Source organism: Pan paniscus, chromosome 11, assembly GCF_029289425.2.
Source record: "Pan paniscus chromosome 11, NHGRI_mPanPan1-v2.0_pri, whole genome shotgun sequence".
Classification (NCBI taxonomy): domain Eukaryota; kingdom Metazoa; phylum Chordata; class Mammalia; order Primates; family Hominidae; genus Pan; species Pan paniscus.
The window spans coordinates 45,169,268-45,192,609 of NC_073260.2; the positions used below are offsets into that span (position 1 = coordinate 45,169,268).

Consider the following 23,342-nt stretch of genomic DNA (forward strand, 5'->3'; position numbering starts at 1 on the left):
CATGACTTACTTTCCAATCTGACTCTGGCATAACAAGGAAGAAAATCAAAATGTATTACCCCAAAGTATATTTCCTTGCCATACCTTGAAATTGCCCTACAAAGTCTCTTGTGGGAAAAATCCATATTCTACAGAGAATCCCCTTTCCCCTTTGTTTTCCTTCCTTCCTTCCCAGATACAAGAGATAATCAACTAAGAGCCAGGCACCCTTTTAAGTCTGATAAGAAATATTTTACAACCTGCTCTCTCTGAAGTCTGCTATCTGAGAGCTTCCTCTGCACAATAAAACCTGGTCTCCACAATCCTTTATCTTAACCTGAACATTTCCTTTCTGTTGATCCCAGGTCTTCAGATAAACTCAACCAATTGTCAACTGTCAACCAGAAAATGTTTAAATTTACCTATAGCCTGGAATCCGCCCCCCTACTTTGAGTTGTCCCGTCTTTTTGAACCAAACCAATGTATTTCTTAAATGTATTTGATTAATGTTTCATGCTTCCCTAAAATATATAAAACCAAGCTGTACACTGATCACCTTGGGTACATGTTCTCAGGACCTCCTGAGGGCTGTGTCACAGGCCATGGTCACTCATATTTGGCTCAGAATAAATCTCTGAAAATATTTTACAGAGCTTGACTCTTTTTGTCAACAGTGTGATCATGATATTCTGGATATGGAGGAAACAGTCATTAAGAAATGATACAAATGTTCTGTGGTGTGAACTAACATGTTTGCAACTTTTTAAAAATGCAACACTTTCAACAAATGGATAGCATTAAAAATACAGTAGAAAAAATACAATAAAAAGAGCCCTTATAGATCTTATAGAATAAAAAGAGAATTAAAGAGACACCAATCGGCCTGGTGCGATGGCTCACGCCTATAATCCCAGCACTTTGGGAGGCCAAGGATGGATCACGAGGTCAGGAGTTCAAGACAACCCTGGCCAAGATGGTGAAACCCTGTTTCTACCAAAAATACAAAAATTGGCCAGGCACAGTGGCTCACGCCTGTAATCCCAGCACTTTGGGAGGCCGAGGTGGGTGAATCATGAGGTCAGGTGTTCAAGACTAGCCTGGTCAACATGGTGGGACCCCATCTCTACTAAAAATACAAAAAATTTGCTGGGTGTGGTGGCGGGCGCCCATAATCCCAGCTACTCCGGAGGCTGAGGCAGGAGAATCACTTGAACCCGGAAGGTGGAGGTTGCAGTAAGCCGAAATCACGCCATTGCACTCTAGCCTGGGCAACAGAGCGAGACTCTGTCTCAAAGAACAAAAAAAAGAGACCCCAATCAACTGTAATGTGTGAACCTTGTTTAGATATTTTTGAGGCAATTGAGGAAACCTGCGCATGATTAGATATTAGACAACATTTAAAAAATCAGTATAAATTGTATTAAGTTTAGGTTAAAAATGGTCTAACCGATGTTCTCTGCAAATAATTATGGCTATACTTAAATAAAAAGAGAGTGCAGGCCAGGTGTGGTGGCTCACGCCTGTAATCCCAGCACTTTGAGAGGCGGCTGAGGCGGGTGTATCACTTGAGGTCAGGAGTTCGAGGCCAGCCTGGCCAACATGGTGAAACCCTGTCTCTACTAAAAATATAAAAACTAGCCGGGCATGGTAGCAGGCGCCCAGCTACTTGGGAGGCTGAGGCAGGAGAATCACTTGAACCCGGGAAGTAGAGTTGTAGTGAGCTGAGATCGCACCACTGCACTCCAGCCTGGATGACAGAGTGAGACTGTCTCAAAAAAAAAAAAAAAAAAAAAAAAAAAAGAGAGTGCAGAGCCTACAGCTGACATCATATTTAATGGTGAGAAACTAGATGCTTTCCCCCTAAGATCAGGAACAAGGCAAGGATGCCCCCACGACTCCTATTTTACATCACTGATAAGATAATGAAAAGACAACCCACGGACTGAAAGAAAATACAGGAAGAAAAATGACAGAATAGGAGAAAGAGAAATAGACCAATGCATAATCATAGTTAAGAAAATTTATTACACCTCACTCAGTTAATGGAAAAGTGAATTGACAATAAGTCAGGAAATAGATGATCTGGAAAACACTATTGGGCAGTACTGATCTAACGGACATTTGCAGAACACCAAACCCAACAAGTACAGAATACATATCCTTTATAGGTATACACAAAATATTCACCAAAGTAGATGAAATACTGAGGCATAGAAAACAAATCTCCAATTTCAAAGGACTACAGTCCCCAACTTACAATGGTTCAACTTATAATTTTTCAACGTTATAATGGTATGAAAGCAATACACATTCAGTAAAAACCATACTTCTTTTTTATTTACTTTTTGAGAGACAGAGTCTCACTTTGTCACCAAGGCTGCATGCAGTGGCACAATCATAGCTCACTGCAGCCCCAACTTCCTGGGCTCAAGCAATCCTCTTGCCTCAGCCACCAGAGTAGCTGTGGCTACAGATGTGTGCCACCATGCCTGGCTATTTTTTTATTTTTCATAGAGATGGGGTCTCACTGTTTGTCCAGGCTGGTCTAGAACTTCTGGCCTCAAGTGATCCTCCTGCCTCAGCCTCCCAAAGCACTGGGATTACAAGGCATAAAGCACCATGCCCAGTCAAAACCCTACTTCAAATTTGGAATTTTAATCTTTTCCAGGGCTTGTAATGCTGGGCAGCAGCAGCAAGCCACAGCTCCAAGCCAGCCACACGATCTTGAAGGTAAACAACCCATACTCTATAGTGGACCATGTTGCCAGATGATTTTGCGCTTTCTGAACCAAACCAGTGTATTTCTTAAGTGTATTTGATTGATGTCTCATGCCTCCCTGAAATATATAAAACCAAGCTGTGCCCCAACCACCTTGGGCACATGACTGCCCAACTGTAGGCTAATGTAAGTATTCTGAGCAAATTTAAGGTAGACTAGGTTACGCTCTGATGTGCGGCAGGTTAGGTATATTGAATGCATTGTCAAACAATATTTTCAACTTACAATGGGTTTATTGGGACATAATCCCATTGTAAGTCAAGGAACATCTGTATATTATTTGCCCAAGATGGAACTAAAGCAGAAATCAATAACAATAAGATATTTTTAAAAACCTTGATAATTAGGAATTAAGCAGCCCTTATCTAAAGGAGATATGAATCAAAGAAGAAATTCCAAGGGATACGAGAAAATATTTTGAACTCGGTGATTCTAATAAACCTATTAATACATATCACAACTTACCAAATTTGTGACTTGGAGCTGTTCCAGGCTGAATTATTCCTTGTCTCCCATATTCGTATGTTGACATCCTAACCCCTAGTACCTTAGAATGTCACTGTCTTCGGAGATGAGGTCTTTAAAGAGATAACTAAGTAAAAATGAGGTCATTAGAGTGGGCCCTACTCCAATATAACTGGTGTCATTATAAGAAGAGAAAATTTGGACATAAAAACTTCCAGAGGGAAGACCATGTGAAGACACAGGGAGGAGATGACCAGCTATAAGCCAAGGAGAAAGGCCTCAGAAGAAACCAACCCTGCCGAAACCTTGATCTTGGACTTCTATCTTCCAGAATTATGAAGAAAAAATTTCTGTTGTTTACAGCCACCCATCGTGTGGTACTTTGTTATGGCAGCCCTAGCAAATGAATACAGCCGGTAATAAGGCAGTTCTTAGAAAGAAAGTTATAGCTTTTGGCCGGGCGTGGTGGCTCACGCCTGTAATCCCAGCACTTTGGGAGGCCAAGCTGGGCGGATCACAAGGTCAGGAGATCGAGACCATCCTGGCTAACACGGTGAAACCCCATCTCTACTAAAAATACAAAAAATTAGCTGGGCCTGGTGGCAGGTGCCTGTAGTCTCAGCTACTCGGGAGGCTGAGGCAGGAGAATGGCGTGAACCAGGGAGGCAGAGCTGGCAGTGAGCCGAGATGGTGCCACTGCACTCCAGCCTGGGCGACAGAGCGAGACTCCGTCTCAAAAAAAAAAAAAAAAAAAAAAAGAAAGTTATAGCTTTACATGAATGTACTTTAAAAGAAGAAGTTTTAATTAAAAATAACTCAGCTCCCATCTTAAGAAGCTAAAAAAAGAAAAGCAAAAAGAACCCAAAATAAGAAGAAAGGAAGTAATAAAGAGGAAAATATAATGAAATAGAAATAAAACTAAAGAGAATTAAAAAGTCAAAGGGTGTTTGCAAAAAAAATTAAAATTGCTAAACCCTAGACCTGAAACTATAAAACTCCTAAAAAAAAAAAATAGGAAAAAGCTTCATGACATTGGTCTTGATAATGATTTCTGGAATATGACACTAAAAGAACAAGCAACAAATATAAAATAGACAAACGGGACTACATCAAACTTACCAACTTCTTTGCAGCAAAGAAAACAGCCAACAGAGTGATAAGGCAACTTACAGAATGAGAGAAAATATTTGCAAACCATGTATCAAATAAGGAGCTAAAATGTAGAATATATAAAGAACTTCCACAACTCAGTAACAAAAAACTCAATTAAAAATGAATAAATGACTTGAATAGACATTTCTCTAAAGAAGATATAGAAATAGCCAAGAACCATATGAAAAGATGTTCAACATCACAAATTACCAGGCAAATGCAAATGAAAACCAAAATGAGATATCACCTAACCCCAATTTGTATGGCCACTACAAACAAAACAAAACAAAACAAAACAAACCAAAACAGATAATAAGTGTTAAGAAGGATGTAAAAAAGTAGAACCTTAATGAACTGTTAGTGGGACTGTAAAATGGTGTAGCCACTACGGAAAACAGTATGAAGGTTCCTCAAAAAATTAAAAATACCACATCATCCTGTAATCCAATTTCTGGATACATATCCAAAGGAATTGGAAGCAGATGTATGCATTCAATGTATGAACGGATAAAGAAAATGTAGTCTATCCACACAAATGGAATATTATTCAGACTTTAAAAGGAAGGAAATTCTGGCTTATACTACAACATAGATGAACCTTGAGGAAATTATATTAAATAAAATAAGCCAGTCACAAAAAGAAAAATATTGCGTGATCCCACTAATATGAATACTAAAGTAATTAAACTGATAGAAACAGAAAGTAGAATGGTAGTTGCTAATAGATGGGGAAGAGGAAAAGAATGAGTTGCTATTCAATAGGGAAAAGATGTCAGTCATGCAAGATGAAAAAGTTCTAGAGCTCTGTTGTACATAGTTAACAATATTATACAGTATACTTAAAAAGTATTAAAAGGATAAATATATGTTACGTGGTTGTTTTGCCACAATAATTTAAAAAAAGAATAAGAAGATCAAAGCTCCTACAACCCCCTCCAAAAAAATTACTAAACCCCTAGGAAAAATGATTAAACTAAAATTTAAAAAGACAAATTTCCAAGACCAGGAATGAAAGAGGAAACATTGTTACAGATCCTACATACATTAAAAGGACAATAAGAGATTCTTATTAAAAATAAAAACGACAGGCCCCAAATTCGTGAAATGAACAAATTCCTTTAATCATAAGGTTTACCAAAACTAAAATGGTAATTTTGAGTGGCCCTACATCTGTAAAGATATTAAAATCATGATTTTAAACTTTAACCAGAAGTAAAAGTTCAGGCTCACAGATAAATTCTGTCAAATACTTAAGTAGGAGAGACGGCAATACTTCCCAATTCATTTTATGAGGCCAACATAATCCAGACACCAAAACCTGACAAAGCCATACACTTCCTGCAAAAGTCCTTTAAAAATAATAGAAAGTCAAACCCAGCAATTGGTTATAAGGACGATACGGGAACACATGAGACCTATCCAAGAAATGCAACGTTAGTTTAACTTTTTTTTTTTTTTTTTTTTTGAGACAGAGTCTTGCCCTGTCAACAGGCTGGAGTGCAATGGCGCAATCTCAGCTCACTGCAACCTCCGCCTCCTGGGTTCAAGCGATTCTCCTACCTCAGCCTCCCAAGTAGCTGGGACTACAGGTGTGCACCACCACACCCAGCTAATTTTTGTATTTTTAGTAGAGATGGGGTTTCACCACATTGGCCAGGGTGGTCTGGATCTTTTGACCTAGTGATCTGCCCGCCTCGGCCTCCCAAAGTGCTGAGATTACAGGCGTGAGCCACTGAGTCTGGCCAGTTTAACATTTGAAAAGCAATTTAATTACTTGCATTAACAAAATGAAAGGTGCCCTGGACCACTCCTGAGTCCCAGCACTTTGGGGAACTGAGGCAGGTGGATTGCTTGAACTCAGGAGTTCAAGACCAGCCTGGGCAACATGGTAAAACCCCATCTCTACAAAAAATACAAAAATTAGCTGTGCATGGTGGCACGTGACTGTAGTCCCAGCTATGCAGGAGGCTGAGGTGAGAGGACTGCTTGAGCCCAGGAGGTTAAGGCTTTGGTGAGCCATGATCATGCTACTGCATTCTGGCCTAGGCAAGAGTGAGATCCTGTCTCAAAAATAATAAAATAAAACAAAATAAAGGAGAAAAATCACCTTAGTAGTTGCAAATATATATATATTTATATATATTATATATAATATATTTATATAAATAATGTATATATTATTTATATATTTATATTAAATATATATTATTTATATAATATATAATATATATTATTTATATATATTTATATAATATATAATATATATTATTTATATATATTATATATAATATATATTATTTATATATAATATAATATATAATATATATTAAAAATATATATTTATATATATAATATAATATATAATATATATTAAGAAATATATATATTTATATATGAAAAAATTCAATGGCTATTCATGATAAAAATGCCTAACAAATTAGCAATAGAAGGAAACTTCCTCAATTTAATAAGCATCTACAAAAACATAGCACTAATACCATACTTAATAGCAAAATATTGAATGATTTCCCTGAGATCAAGAACATGAAAAGAATGTCTCATCTCACCATTTAATTCAACACTTAGGAAATATAAAGAATACAAAAAGTGAAGAAAGAGTAGAAAAGAAGTAAAAAAAGAAAACCAGATAAATGTAATAATTTAACTTTACATCAATCAGGGTAGGTAAAAGACAGAAAATAGCAGTGTTGGCAAGAATGAGGCAACAGAATTCTCGTACAACCCTGGTAGGATTGTGACAGGCTAAGTATCACTAACAACTGCTTCAGTACTGACTGTGTGGTTAAGTTAAATATTAAAAGCCAGTGCCCTTATACAAGGCTGGGATGTAACAAAAGCCCATCAAGAGTTTTGCCTAGGCCTTTCCTGGGCCTTAAAGCATGACAAAATAATGAAATAATTCTTAACAGGATCCATTTAGGATTAAACAAATTTTATTGTGGGTCTGAAGAAACTCCCCAGGCCTCCACAAACAAGTTTATTGGGGGCCTGAAGGAACTCCTCAAACCTCCTGATTTAGCAGGAGACAAGATAAGAGTAATCACCCCAGCACCTGGACCCATTTAGAACAAGTAAATTTACTGAGGCTCCAGAGGAAGGTCTTCAGGACTCAGACCTTAGTTATAGATTAAAAGAAGTTAATCACTTACGTCTTTAGACAAATGCACACTTACATGTAGACATATAGCTTAGAAGGTATATAAGCTCTGGAAAACTTTGTAATTTTGAGTTGGTCTGGTGATAATTTCCAGGCCTTCTCCCTGTAACCGGTTACAGAAATAAAAACTCTCTTCCTCCCCAGTTCATCTGCATCTCGTTATTGGGCCACGAAAAATAGCAGCCTGACCCTCAGTTTGGTCCGGGAACAGGATTGTAAAATGGTACAACTATTTTTGAAGACTGTATGGCAGGTTTTTTTTAATGTTAAACATACCTATGATCTAGCAATTCCCAAAGTACCTAAGAGATATTAAAAAAAAAACAACAAAAAAAACAGGGTACAGAAAGAGATATACATCAGCCTAGTAAAAGAACCCTGGAAAAAAAAGAACTGTACAAGAATGGTCACAGTAGCTTAATTACTATACCTAACAATCAAAAACAACAGAAAAAGGAGAATGGATAAACAAAAGGTAGTAGATTCATACAACAGAATACAATAAAAAGGAATAGGAATAAACTACTGATCAAGTAACAAGAAGGCAGAAACAGAATACGTACTATATGATTTCATTTACATGGAATTCTAGGAAAGGCAAAACTTTAGTGATAGGGAGCAAATCAGTTATACAACAATATACATTACTTAAAACTCATCGAATTGTACACTTAAGAGTTGTGATTTTGTAATAAATCTGATTTTTAAAAAGCCTTCAAAGACATTTTCAAGTAAAAGAAAACCAGTAAAATTTATCGTCAGCAGACCTGCCCTGTAAGAGTTTTTGCGAACTGAAGAAAAATTATGCCAAATGGAACCTTGGATTTTCTGTGGTGACTGAAGATCACCAGAAACGATAAATAACGTTCACACCCAAAAAAGACTATTTCTTTTTTCTCCTAATTTCTTTAACATATATGACTGAAGCCAGGCGCGGTGGCTCACGTCTGTAATCTCAGCACTTTGGGGGGCCAAGGTGGACAGATCACTTGAGGTCAGGAGTTCAAGACAAACCTGGTCATGGTGAAACCCCTGGGCATGGTAGCGTATGCCTGTAATCCCAGTGACTCGGAAGCTGAGACAGGAGAATCGCTGGAACCCGGGAGGCAGAAGTTGCAGTGAGCCAAAATTGTGCCACTGCACTCCAGACTGGGCAACAGAGCAAGACGCCACCTCAAAAAGATAAAATAAAAGACTGTTTATAGCAAATACATTATATTTGCATTGTGATTGACAGCATATGAAGATTCAATACATATGACAATTACAGCCTGAAGAATGACGGAGTAGGTAGGTACAAGTACCTATACAATTACAAGATCCCTCATTTTACATGAAGTTGTTCGACATTACATAGACTGTGAAGAGTTACAAATATATACTGTCATCTCTAAAGCAGGCACTAAAAATATAAAGTAAAGATGCAAAGCACTATAGCTAAGTGGCAATTAAGTTATATTGAATTAAGTTAAATTAGAATGATAAAAAAAAAAAAAAATCAATTGGCCCAAAGAAGGCAGAAATAGGAACAGGGGAAGAAAAAAAACAGGAGGCAAATAAGAAAACAAACAGTAAAAGAGATCTAAATCTAATTGTATCAGTAATTACATGAAATACACATTCCAATTAAAAGGCACAGACTGGCTGGGCACGGTGGCTCATGCCTGTAATCCCAGCACTTTGGGAGGCTGAGACAGGAGGATTGCTTAAGCCCACGAGTTGGAGAATAGCCTGGGCAACACAGCAAAACGTCGTCTCTAAAAATAAATAAACAAGACACAGATTATCAGAATAGATTAAAAAAAAAAAGCAAGACCTAACCATATGTTGTCTACAATATAAAGACTTTAAATATAAAGACATAGGTCAGTTGAAAGAAAATGAATGAGAAAAGAGGTAACATGCAAAGAGTAAACATAACAAGACTGAAATGGCTATATTACTATCAGATAAACTACATTTCAAGAGAAAGTGTTACCAGAGACACAAAGGGATGTTTCATGAAAATAAAACAGTCAATTCATCAGGAAGATATAACAAAGATAAATATGTATGCACCTTATAATAACCATGCTTCAAAATACGTGAAGCAAAAATTGACAGAACTCGATGGAGAAATTGGCAATTCCATAATCCTAGTTCGAATTAACACCTTGCCACAACAGTTGATAAAATAACTAGAAAAAAAAAATCCATAAGGAAATACAAGATTTGAACATAATAACTAACTTGACCAAACTGATATTAGTTCATCACTGCACAACAGAATGCACATGCTTTTAAAGGGCCCATGGTATATTCCCCAACTCACACTACATGCTGGGTTGTGAAATAACTCCCAATAAATTTGCAAAGACTGACATTCTACATCATTTGTTCTTTGACCTGAATGGAATTAAATAAGAAGTCAGTAAGAATAGCTAGAAACCCTCCAAATACTTGGAAATTAAATAGATGATGCACAGAAAGGCACTGCATTCATCAAGTGCATACAATTTTTTTGATGACTTTCACTGTAAAAGGGAGCAGAGAGATAGGGTAATGAGTGTAGTCAGAAATCATGACCCTTCTCAGCCAAGCGAGGTGGCTCACACCTGTAATCCCGGCACTTTGGGAGGCCGAGGCAGGCGGATCACGAGGTCAGGAGATCGAGACCATCCTGGCCAACATGGTAAAACCCTGTCTCTATTAAAAATACAAAAAAATTTAGCTGGGCATGGTGGCGCACGCCTGTAGCCCAGCTACTCAGGAGATTGAGGCAGGAGAATCGCTTGAACTTGGGAGGCAGAGGTTGCAGTGAGCCGAGATCGCACCACTGCACTCCAGCCTGGGCGACAGAGTGAAACTCTGTCTCAAAAACAAAAACAAAAACAAAAACAAAAACAAAAGAAAAGAAAAAAAGAAATCATGACCCTTCTCTTGTCAGAACCCGGCAGTAGATCCCGCTGACCTCAGATAAGATCCACACACAATCTTGGCACCCTAGGCTTTCCCCAGTAATAGCCTAACCCCCTTTTCCCATCTGAGTTTCTATCCTCCATGAACTCCCTTTTCCAGGCAAAAAGGACAACTCCTGATACCCTCAAAGTCAGTCAGTTGCACAGTCCAGGTGGGTGCCAAGCACTGTGTCAGTGACCCATGAGGAGCCAGACAAGGTGCCTGTCCCCTCAAAGAACTATCTCAAAACCAGTGGGACAGTCAGACAGTTGAGATATACCATGCCAGCCGTGGAGTCCTCATATAATAAAGTGCTCTGCAACTAAAAAGGAAAATGGAAGTAATTCTGCCAGAGAAAACTCAGGAAAGCTTTGTAGTGGACAAATATCTGTAGTGAGGCATCTTTTGAGACAAATACGGAAACAACACAGCCTGAATAAGTGATACTAAATAAATTCTGTTAATTTTCTTGGGTATGATCATTAATGCTGAAGTTGTTTTTCTTTAAATTCCTTATTTATGAGAGATGCATACTGAACACTGAAGTATTAGATTGGTGCAAAAGTAATTGTGGTTTTTGCCATTTACAGATGAAATGATATGACATTTGAATTTTGTTTTAAAGAACTACATCAGAGAAGTGTCATACACAAGTTTTACTTCATTCTACATTCACAGCAGCTCCACGAGGTTAAGTACCTTGCTCAAAGTGACAGTGACAAAGGGAGAGACCTGGATTTGAACTCACTCTATGAAGGGTCACTCAAGACACCAAATCCTGGTATAGACCCCTAGTGAAAGAGACAATTTCCAAAGAGATCCACACTTGGGGTTGCAGATTTGGGGGAAAGAAGACAGGTGAGTCATTTGTAAGTGGTGAGTCTGAGTGATGAATCCATGGAACTTCAAAACTACTTCTGGATATCTTTGCAATGTTTTCATACTGAAAAGTTAGAAATAAGAGTAGGTCTTGGCTGGGCGCGGTGGCTCACGCTTGTAATCCCAGCACTTTGGGAGGCCGAGGCCAGTGGATCAGGAGGTCAGGAGTTCAAGACCAGCCTGACCAACATGGTGAAACCCCGTCTCGAGCGGGGTGCGGTGGCTCACGCCTGTAATCCCAGCACTTTGGGAGGCCGAGGCGGGCGGATCACGAGGTCGGGAGATCGAGACCATCCTAGCCAACATGGTAAAAACACAAAAATTAGCCAGGTGTGGTAGCGCGTGCCTGTAGTCCCAGCTACTCGGGAGGCTGAGGCAGGAGAATACCTTGAACCCGGGAGGCGGAGTTTGCAGTGAGCCGAGATCGCGCCGCGCCACCCCACTGCACTCCAGCCTGGCGACGGAGCAAGACTCCCTCTCAAAACAAACAAACAAACAAACAAACAAACAAACAAACAAACAACAAACAAACCCCGTCTCTACTAAAAATACAAAAAAAATTAGCCGGGCGTGGCGGCGGGCGCCTGTGGTACCAGCTACTCAGGAGCCTGAGGCAGAGAATTGCTTGAACCCGGGAGGCGGTGGTTGCAGTGAGCTGAGATCACTCCACTGCACTCCAGCCTGGGCGACAGAGTGAGACTTCATCCCCCCCCCCCCCAAAAAAAAATGTAGGTTTGGATGCCTTCCACCCAACTTCTTCCCCCACCTCCAGGAATTCAAGGAGTCACTCAACAGCCCCCTGAGGCTTGAGAAAAATGTTCCTTGGCCCTATGGGCACCATTCTGCTTGTTGCAACCCATGCTCCCGGAAGGGTCCCCAAGTCCGAGGGAGCCACACAGCTGCAGAAGCCGACAATCTGGATACAAGCACGCCCCCATGCAACCCACAACCCAGGGATGTCTAACTCCAGGCAAGCCCTTCTCAACTCACCAACTTGGGTCCCCAGGCCCCAAGGCTACTGACCCGAGTCGCACGGCCCTAGCCGTCCCCCCCACTATCAAGACCAAGTCTGGATGTCTACCCACAAACAATCCTCCCCCACAAACCCGGGTCCTAGTGGCCAAGCTGCACCATCACCACCACAGTGCACCAGCCATCCACAAGAGCCCTAATAACTGGACTGAGGTTGGGCACGGTGGCTCACGCCTGTAATCCCAGGACTGAGGTTGGGCACGGTGGCTCACGCCTGTAATCCCAGCACTTTGGGAGGCCGAGGCGGGGGGATCACTTGAGGTCAGGAGTTCGAGACCAGCCTTGCCAACATGGTGAAACCCCGTCTCTACTAAAACACAAAATATTAGCCGGGTGTGGTGGCGTGCGCCTGTAGTCCCAGCTACTCGGGAGCCTGAGGCAGGGGAATCACGCCACTGCACTCCAGCCTGGGAGACAAGAGCGAAACTCTGTCTCAAAAAAACAAAACAAAACAAAAATCAAAAAATTAGCCGGGCGTGGTGGCGGGTGCCTGTAATCCCAGCTGCTCGGGAGGCTGACGCAGGAGCATGGCTTGAACCCGGCGGCTGGGGTGGGGCGCGGAGATTGCAGTGAACCGAGATTGCGCCACTGCACTCCAGCCTGGGCGACAGAGAGAGACTCTGTTTCAAAAATAAATAAATAAATAAAATTTAATAAATAAACAAATAAACAACCCGACTGATGCCCAAGCCGCGTGCCTCCCACTAATGGGGAAGTTTGCTCCAACCGAGGATATCATGTCCTCCAAAGGCACATTTGCTGGCCCAGAGACCTCCGAGGCGCGATGGTGGGGAGGGGATGGCGGGATACTAGTGGCAGGATGCTGTCTGGGTACCCCAGGCAGAGCCCACTCAACGGCCCCCGAAGTACCGGGGACGCACCTGCGGAGTAGCTCGGGAAGTCGGTCCCAGGCCTGCACTGGCCCCTCCAGGTCAACATACTGGGCCCAAAGTCCCGCCAGAAGCACGCGGCAACGCCAACGCCCCCTCCCCACCAGAGGACCTCCGCCAAGACCTCTCTCCGGGGTGGACCACGCACGCCCAGACCCCACAGCCGAAACTCAAACACCAAGGAACATGTGGCCACGACATGGACTGCCCATGCCAGCTTTCCCGGCCTTCCTTCCAGTGGAAGGCCCGCGAAAGCGGGGACCACCTCCGGGCTAGCTCACCAGAACTGTGAAAGGACACTCACCACGCACCAGGCGACGATGGCGGGACACGGAAGTACGCGAGCCGGACTGCCCCTGGGCACGGAACTACACTACCCAGACTGCCCCGGGGCGCGCAACTACCCTATCTTGGATGCCCTGGAGCGAGGGACTACAACATCCAGAATGCTGCGAGGGGCGGGACCGCAGCATCCAGGAGAAATTGTGAAAAATCAGAAAGTAAAATCTAACTTTCGGGTCTATGAGAAGGGTGGTCAGGTGAGCAGTAAGTCTTCTTTAACTTTTTATACGGTCCTTCTAATTTTATTTTTTTTTTTAAAAGAAAGATGTTACATGTCCTCCATCCTGCAAATTCACACCTGTGATTGTACACCCCTGAACTTTATCTACTTACTTATTTTTTGAGAAGGGGTCTTGCTCTGTCGGCCAGGCTGCAGTACAATGGTGTGATCATAGCTCACTGCAGCCTCAAACCCCTGGCCAAGCAATCCTCTCACCTCAACTTTCTGAGTAGCTGGGAATACAGGTGCATAGCACCACACCGGGCTAATTTTTTGTTTTGTTTTTTAGAATCTGGGTCTCGCGGCCGGGCGCGGTGGCTCACGCCTGTAATCCCAGCACTTTGGGAGGCTGAGGCGGGCGGATCAGAGGTCAGGAGTTCGAGAGCAGCCTGGCCAATGTGGTAAAATCCCGTCTCTACTAAAAATACAAAAATTAGCTGGGCGTCCTGATGGGCGCCTGTAGTCCCGGCTACTCAGGAGAGTGAGGCAGGAGAATCGCTTTGAACTCGGGAGGTGGAGGTTGCAGTGAGCCAAGATCGCACCACTGTACTCCAGCCTGGGCAACAGAGTGAGATTCCTTCTCAAGGGGGAAAAAAAAAAGAGAATCTGGGTCTCGCTATGTTGACCAGGCTGGTCTGGAACTCCTGGCCTCAAGCAATTTTCCCACTTCAGGCTCTCAAAGTGCTGGGATTACAGGCGTGAGCCGTCCTTGTGGCCCAGGCTGCCTTTCGAGTTTATTTAGGGCCCTCTAGCCAGAGGTGGTGAGATTGGCAGTAACTCAAATTCCAACTGCTGGGATAGGTGATTCTCCTCGGGCTAAGGCTGGTGTAAATACTCCCTCCATGCGTGAGCATCAGCTGGGTTTGATCCAGTTTTGCTTTCTGGTATAACAGGGCAGCACTGAGTTCAATGCAATGTCTCATCATTGCTGTGCTTGCCGTCTCCCAAGAACATAGATTCTCTCTCCGCACCACAGAGCCACTGCTGGGGGATGGGTCAGGGGCATTGGTGATTCAAGACTGTCTTTCCTACCTTTTCAGTGCCTCTTTCAGTCATATGAAGTTAAAACCAGGTACTGCGAGTGCTTACCTGATTTTTGGTTCTTGTGAAGGTGCTTTTGTGTGTAAATAGTTGTTAACTTGTTTTTCTTACAAGGGGGAATGATCAGTGGAGCCTTCCATTCCACCATCTTGCTCCACCTCCCACCCCCATGTTTTAAATGACAGTGTGTATGAATGTACTTCTAAAAATGCCAAAAATACTGGGTTTTTTTTTTCCTGTTATAAAGAAGAAGATTCTGAAGTTTTTTTTTAATTCCAATTGATTACAAGAAGATAAGGAAAAACTAAACTTGAGGACATTTAACACTATAGCAATTAAAGTTATCTTACTAATGCAAAGATTGTTTATTAGATGTAACAGAATAATACGCTCAAAAACATACCAAAGTCTTTGCAAAATGAGTTATACTCTTTTTCTAAGAATTTGATAAAAAGTGGTATTTTTAAGTTACTTTCTATTTGCTTCTTCTCAAAATGAAGTAACAGGAACCAGATTTAGCCCTTCACCTTAATCAACATTTAAAAGGACAAAATATATGAAACATTTGAAGACATTTGACATCAGACAATGAAGAGCAGTGGAAATCATGGAGGTGAGCCCTTGAACTTCCCGCAGATGGAGAGAATTTCCAAGTCATAGCACAGAGAAGGGAAACTCAAGTGAAGCATGGAGTTCAACTTGAGGAGATGGAACTGGGAATCTGAGGAGGCGTATGCATCTAGAGTTCACAGGGCAGAGTACAGAAAGGGAGAGAGAGCACCAGAGATGTGCAGAGAGTCCTCTTCCTCAGGTATTAGTTAAGTGCTGACCAGCATGTACATGTGAGGAAACTCCTCAAAATTAGGGGTAAAAAACACTAGAAAGGGTTAGAGGGCAATACTGTGAGCTCAAAAAGAACAGGAATAATGTCTGTTCCCACGAGACAGAGTGGAAATGCTAATTCACATGGCATCAAGTCATGTACTCAGAAGGGTTTTGCCTCAATAGTGGGGCAAAAATTAACCTAAATGCTTCTCTGGTCTCACCTAACAGAGCTCAAATCCAAGCCTAGAAAGGACTGAATTGTTCCCAAGTAACTTAACTGCATCCCAGATAAAAAGCTCAAGAATATTTAAAAGAATACAAAACTATCCAGCATCCAATAAGGCAAAATTGGGGACTTTTTTTTTTTCTATTCTTAGACCTGCTTCCATCCTACGACCCTGGATTTTAGAATTCCAATTAAAAAAATGCTAGCATGCAAAGAATATATTCCCCAAAATGAAGAGAAAAGTCAACCAATAGAAATTACACAGAAGATACAATTAAAAGGTAAGGACACAAGCTGGGCACAGTGGCATGCGTCTGTAGTTGCAGCTACTTAGGAGGCTGCTTAAAACGATTGGGACGATTGCTTAAACCTAGGGGTTCCAGACCATCCTGGGCAAGACCCTAGCAAGACTCTGTCTAAAAAAAAAAAACCAAGATAAGAGCACTAAAACATTTATTATAACTACAACTTCAAGAAGCTACAGGAAACACTTCAAGAAGGGTTTTTCTATACATCATGCCATACTGGATGGTATGATGATTAATTTTACATGTCAACTTGGCTAGGCTATAATGACCAATTATTTGGTAGTAGTCTAGATACTACCATGTAGATATCTTACATGTGTAATTAACATTTTCAGTCAGTTGACTTTAAGGGAGATTACATTCCATAATGTGGGAGGGTTTCATCTAATCAGTTGAAGGCCTTAACGGCAAAATCTGAGGTTTCCAGAGAAGGAATTCTGCCTTAAGACTCTAACAGAAATCCTCCCTGATGTTTTAGCCTGCTGTCCTGCCCCGTGAATTTTAGACTCAAGATTGCAATATCAACTCTTACCTGAATTTTCAGCCTGCCTGCCCTACAGATTTCAGACTTGCCAGCCCCTGCAATTGCATGAGCCAATCCCTTAAATAAATCAGTCTCTCCCTCCCACTTGATAAACACTTGATAAACAGATCAATAGATAGAATATATATGTATATATACACACACACATATATATATACAGATACATACATCCTATTAGTTTTTTCCTATCCTATTACTTTTTTCTTTGTATATCCTATATATACATATATCCTACTCACTCTCTCTCTCTCTCTCTCTATATATATATCCTATTAGTTCTATTTCTCTGGAGGACTTTGACTGACACAGTTGGTATTGCAGCAGACTGGACATTTCAGGGGAAAAAGAAGTTAGCCTGAAGACATGGAAGGGGAAACTATTCAAAGTAAAAGAGGGATAAAAAATACTCAAATGAAAATTATGTGATGAAAATTATAAGCCAACAGATTAAAGCATCTCAGTGAAGCCCATGCAAAGGAAACATGAAAATAACAACACCAAGGTACAACTGCTTAAAAGCAGCTATAAAGAAACTTGTTTTAAAAAGCCAGAAAGAGGAGACATATTATGTACAAATGAACAAAGATAACAGCAGATTTCATTCAATAAAAAATGCGGCCGGGCACAGTGGCTCACGCCTGTAATCCCAGCACTTTGGGAGGCCGAGGCAGGTGGACCATAAGGTCAGGAGTACAAGACCAGCCTGACCAACATGGTGAAACACTGTCTCTACCAAAAATACAAAAATTAGCCGGGAGTGGTGGTGCGCACCTGTAATCCCAGATACTCAGGAGGCTGAGGCAGGAGAATCGTTTGAACCCAGGAGGCAGAGGTTGCTGTGAGCCAAGATCGCACCATTGCACTCCAGCCTGGGTGACAGAGTGAGACTCCATCTCAAAAAAAAAAAAAAAAAAAAAAAAAAAAAAAGCAAGGTAAAAGGAGCAACATCTTTAAAGCACTGAAAAAAAAAGCCAATGTATCAACTTAGAATTTTTTACCCAGTGAAAAAACAGGATGTCCTTCAATCAAAAGGAAAAGGATACTAGATGGAAATAGGGATCTACACAGAGAAATGAAAAATGCTAGAAAGAATATGTAAAAGCTGTGTTTCTATTTAAATAGCTTTAATACATAATAAACTGTTTAAAGTAATAAGAAGGTATTGTGATGTTTATGATATATATAGAAGTGAAATGCGTAACTATGATAACACAAAGGCCAGGGCTGAAATGGAAGCACATTGTTGTAAGGTTCTACTTTGTGTAAATAGTATAATACCACCAAAGGTAAATTGTGGTAAATTAAAGATGTGTAATATAAACTCAAAGATATAACTGAAATAACACAACCAACATATACCCAATGAACCAACAAAGGACAAATGAAATCATTAAAAATACTCAATTCAAAAGAGGGCAGGGAAAAGAAGAATAATGAGCAGATCGATGGGTGGGCGCGGTGGCTCACGCCTGTAATCCCAGCACTTTGGAAGGCTGAGGTGGGGAAATCACCTGAGATCAGGAGTTCGAGACCAGCCTGGCCAACATGGTGAAACCCAGTCTCTACTAAAAATACAAAAATTAGCCGGGCGTGGTGGCACACGCCTGTAATCCCAGCTACTTGGGAGGCTGAGGCAGGAGAATCACTTGAACCTAGGAGGCGGAGTTTGCAGTGAGCACCACTGCACTCTAGTTTGGGTGACAGAGCAAGACTCTGTCTCAAAAACAAGCAAACAAAACAAATAAACAAAGGGAAGTTGCACATTTCCAGTTCACTCACAGTGGTCAATCTTTGGATCCACGTTTCAGCCAACCAACCAAACTGTTAGAGCCCTTTCTAAGTCCCTGAGCTGAAACATTAAGTGTAGAATCTCTGCTTAGTGGGCTCATATTAATGAATTCAACCTGATCCAACTTTATGTTCCTTCCCCCGTTACCCCACACCCTTAATATTGATTCCTAAACATGTTCCCTGGTTTCTGCTTGTTTAAACTAGAAAATCAAGCAGTTCTTTTGGAATATAGTATACCTTTTCATGGGTCACACTTTGTACCTCTTCTTCAGGGACCTGCTGGGACTTCAGTCTAGGTATAGGTTTAGAAATGAAAAGGGGTGGTGCGTATGGGTCTTGAGAAAAACCAGCAGTGTCTTGCAAGACAACTGCCTCAGGGTAGGCCATGATCATTTCCTCAGGCAATGCAAAGTTAATCCCCTCAGGCAGAGGTGGAAAGATGAATATCACTGCAGGTTTGGAGGCCAGCTCCTCTGGGGTTGGGGAGAACTCTTCCACTGGCAAAAAGATTCATCAGAGTTTGGAGGCTCAATGTCTCTAGCCTTATTAAAGTCATCCAAGTTTACAGAACCCCATTCTTCTCCAATGTCCTTACTTTAAGAGTAGACACCTATGCGGCTTGGAGTTCAACTTGTGTTGTAATTCAGCCAATCATAGAATGAGGTTCTGCATTTGATTTTTCAGCAATTTCAGCCCTGTGCCTATAGGAGATAAGGCTCTCCTTCAGGGTATGCTTAGAAACTCTTGGATCATTTATGCAGCACTTGACCTGGGAATTCAAATCCCTGAGTTTGTCTTTTTCTTTCACCACTTTGTCCAGTGACATTAGCATTAGCCAACTACATCATTATATTCTTTAGTTTTCCAAAAATGTTTGAAAGTATCATATACAAAGTCACTTATCTCCTTGCTTCTTATAAGTGGCTGATTGGGAGTATCCAAAGCAGATATTTTGTGTATCTATATGAACATGCCATGGATTATCTAGTTTATACCATGGATTATCAGTGCTCTCTTTTTACTACTGGAAATAGAATTATTAACATCTTTAAATCAATTCATACTAGACAGCCAATTCCAGAACCAATTCAGAAAACTCATCTTAAAAATTCTGTTCCACTAGAACCACTCTCAGCACTAAAATCTGTATTAGGGTTCTCCAGAGAAACAGAGCCAATTTTATATATACATATATAAAACAGATAAAAGAAAATTTATTTTAGGAATTGGTTCACATGGTTATGAAAGCTCAAAGGTCCCATGACCTACTATGGGACCTACAGCTTGTAGCTGGAGAACCAGGAAAGCCAGTGGTATAATTCAGTCTGAGTCTGAAGGCTGATAATATAAGTACTGGCCTGAACCTGATGGCCCAAGAATCAGGGGCATCAATATCTGAGGGCAGGAGAAGACAGACATCCAAGCTCAGAGAGAAAGAATTCACCCTTCCTATCACGAGGTCAAGAGATCGATACCATCCTGGCCAACATGGTGAAACCCCATCTCTACTAAAATACAAAAATTAGCTGGGGATGGTGGCAGGCACCTATACTCCCAGCTACTCGGGAGGCTGAGGCAGGAGAATCGCTTGAACCCAGGAGGCAGAGCTTGCAGTGAGCCAAGATTGCGCTACTGCACTCCAGCCTGGGTGACAGTTCTACTTTTATGTTTTATTTGGGCCCTGAGTGGATTGGATGCAGCCCACATTGGTGAGGGTGATTTTTTTCACTCAGTCTACTGATTCAAATGCTAATCTTTTTCAGAAACACCCTCACAGACACAGCCATTAATAATGTCTTACCCCCTATCTAGGTATCCCCTAGCCTACTTAAGTTGACAAATAAAATTAACCATCACAATAAAGTTACCTTCTCCTCCTAGTTTGTTGTTGAATATTTTCATCTTGAAGATATAAATCTTCAAGTGGAATAGAACCACTTAAATGTTGTCAAATGCTCTTTCTGAATATTAAGATAATCCTGTGGGGTTTGTTCTTTGTTCCACCAATATGATGCATTATATTGATTTTTGGATGTTAAATTAATCTTGAATTTCTGGGATAAATTCCACTTGAATGTGGTATTTAGCCCTTTTTTATGTTGTTAGATTTAGTTTGCTAGTTTTTAATTGAGGGATTTGCACCTATTTCATAAGAGATATTGACTTGTTTTTTCGTGATGGCTTTTTCTGATTTTAATATTGAAGCAATATTTGCTTCAAAGACTGAGTTGGAAAGAGTTTTCTCCTCTTTTGTTTCTTAGAAGAATTTGCGAAGAATTGCTATGGATTCATCTTTTTTTTTTTTTTGAGACAGATTCTTACTGTCACCCAGGCTGGAGTAGAGTGGCACAATCTCGGCTCACTGCAACTTCTGCCTTCTGGGTTCAAGTGATTCTCCTGCCTCAGCCTCCCAAGTAGCTGGGATTGCAGGCTCCTGCCACCGTGCCCGGCTAATTTTTGTATTTTTAGTAGAGACGAGGTTTCACCATCTTGGTCAGGCTGGTCTTGAACTCCTTACCTCGTGATCCACCTGCCTCAGCCTCCCAAAGTGCTGGGATTACAGGCGTGAGCCACCATGCCGGGCCTGAATTCATCTTTAAGTGTTTGGTAGAATTTACCAGTGAAGGCATCTGGGACTGAACTTATCTTTGTAGGTAGTGTTTTCATTATTAATTCTATCTATTTTCTTGTTATACGTTGATATGGTTTGGATGTTTGTCCCCTTAGATCTCAAGTTGAAATGTGATTCCAAATGTTGGAGGTGGGGGCTAGTGGGAGGTGAGTAGATCACGGGGGCAGATCCCTCAAGAATGGTTTAGGCCAGGGGTGGTGGCTCATGCCTATAATACCAGCACTTTGGGAGGCCGAGGCAGGAGAATTGCTCTAGGCCAGGAGTCCAAGACCAGCCTGGACAACATAGTGGGACCCCATCTCTTCAAAAAAGTTTAAATTTAGCCAGATGTAGTGGTGTGTGTCTATGGTCCCAGCTACTTGGGAGGCTGAGGTGGGAGGGTTGCTTGAGCCCAGGAGGTCAAGGCTGCAGTTAGCAGTGATCACACCACTGTACTCCAGCTTGGGTGACAGAGCAAGACCTTGTCCCAAAATAACCATAGAGCACCTGATTCTGTCGCTGTTCGGGGCGCCACTTGTAGCCTGCACGGACCTAGGAGGACTGAACAAAGCGGGGGTGAACATGAGAATAAAAGACAAGAGACAAAAGAATCTATTTGGAAGAAGGGGTCAGGGGGCACCTTGCCTCTAGTGGACAAGGGCCCTGAGCTTTACACAGCCCTCCGTATTTATTAGGCAAAAGAGACAGCAGGAAAGGTGGGGGTGATTTTTGGGTAATTGTCAGCCAGCTTTGGTTCACAGCAGGCTTGTGAGACTGCATCCTTTGAACAATAGGCACTAATTTTCTCAGTAGGTAACTGCAAGGAACCCCGTGCCAGGGAGTGATGTCTCTCAGCAAACCTTTTGGTGGCAGGGCAGTGTGAGTTTGCCCACATCCTGCATTCATGATAAACAATCTGCTGTTTGATCATATAGCCTCCAGCAAAATGCTGAGTTGGTCACGTCTCACGGGCCTTCGGCTCCCTGCAATAATGATGATGATGATGATGATGATGATGATGATCAAAGAATGGCTTAGCTCCATCCCCTTGGTGATAAGTGAGTTGCTGCTCTGAGTTCATGCAAGATTTGGTTGTGTGGTGGCATCATTCTCCCTCTCTCTTTCTCCTGCTCTTGCCATGTGACATACTTGCTCTCCCTTTGGCTTCACAATGATTGTAAGCTTTCTGAGGCCTCATCAGAAGCCAAGCATATGCTGGTGCCATGCCTGTATACCCTGAAGAAACATGAGCCAATTAAACTTCTTTTCTTTATAAATTACCCAGCCTCAGATATTCCTCTGTAACAACACAAGAACGGCCTGATACTTTGGTATGTTCAGATTTTCTATTTCTTCCTTAGTCAGATTCAGTAATTTGTATCATTCTAAGAATGTGTTCATTTCATCTAAGTTGTCTAATTTGTTGGCAAACAGTTTTATAGTATTTCCTTTTAATCATTTTTATTTCCCTAAGGTAGGTAGTAATGTCCCCTTTGTCATTATTGATTTTAGTTTCGTCTTTTTTGTTTGTTCAGTCTAGCTACATGTTTGTCAATTTCATTGATCTTTTCAAATAAACTACTTAGACTGCATTTCTTTTCTTTATTTTTACTATCACTATTTTAATGATTTTAACTCTACACTTTATTATTTCCTTCCTTCTCCTTGCTTTTCATTTGCTCTTCTTTTTCCAGTGTCTTACTGTGAAAGATTAGGTTATTCATTTGGTATGTTTCTTCTTTTTTTTTTTTTTTTTTTTGTTTTTTTGAGATGGAGTCTCGCTCTGTGGCCCAGGCTGGAGCGCAGGGGCGCAATCTCGGCTCACTGCAAGCTCTGCCTCCCAGGTTCACGCCATTCTCCTGCCTCAGCCTCCTGAGTAGTTGGGACTACAGGAGCCCGCCACTGCACCCAGCTAATTTTTGGTATTTTTAGTAAAGATGGGGTTTCTCCGTGTTAGCCAGGATGGTCTCGATGTCCTGACCTCGTGATCCGCCCGCCTTGGCCTCCCAAAGTGCTGGGATTACAGGCATTAGCCACCGTGTGGCCGGTATCTTTCTTCATTTTTAAAGTAGGCATTTACAGCTATCAATTTCTATCTAAGGCTGGGTGCGGTGGCTCACCCATGTAATCCCTGGTCTTTGGG

At 41.5% G+C, this 23,342-nt stretch overlaps 1 protein-coding gene across 6 annotated transcripts in view; it reads right to left on the bottom strand.

The window, feature by feature from the left end:
* The window catches only part of ZNF169 (zinc finger protein 169), a 40,640-nt gene extending 26,150 nt beyond the window's left edge, over positions 1 to 14,490 (bottom strand). The window contains exons 1-3 of one of the 6 annotated variants that reach the window (XM_055117863.2): positions 13,596 to 14,485; positions 8,568 to 8,726; positions 3,224 to 3,336 (exon numbers count right to left, since the gene is read on the bottom strand). The gene's annotated coding sequence lies outside the window, so the exon portion shown is untranslated. Of the gene's footprint in view, positions 1 to 3,223; positions 3,337 to 8,567; positions 8,727 to 9,161; positions 10,815 to 13,595 lie in introns of those variants that run through there. The other 5 variants (XM_055117867.2, XM_063594317.1, XM_055117862.2 and 2 more) reach the window with 5 other exon arrangements.
* Between the last annotated feature and the right edge of the window lie 8,852 nt (positions 14,491 to 23,342).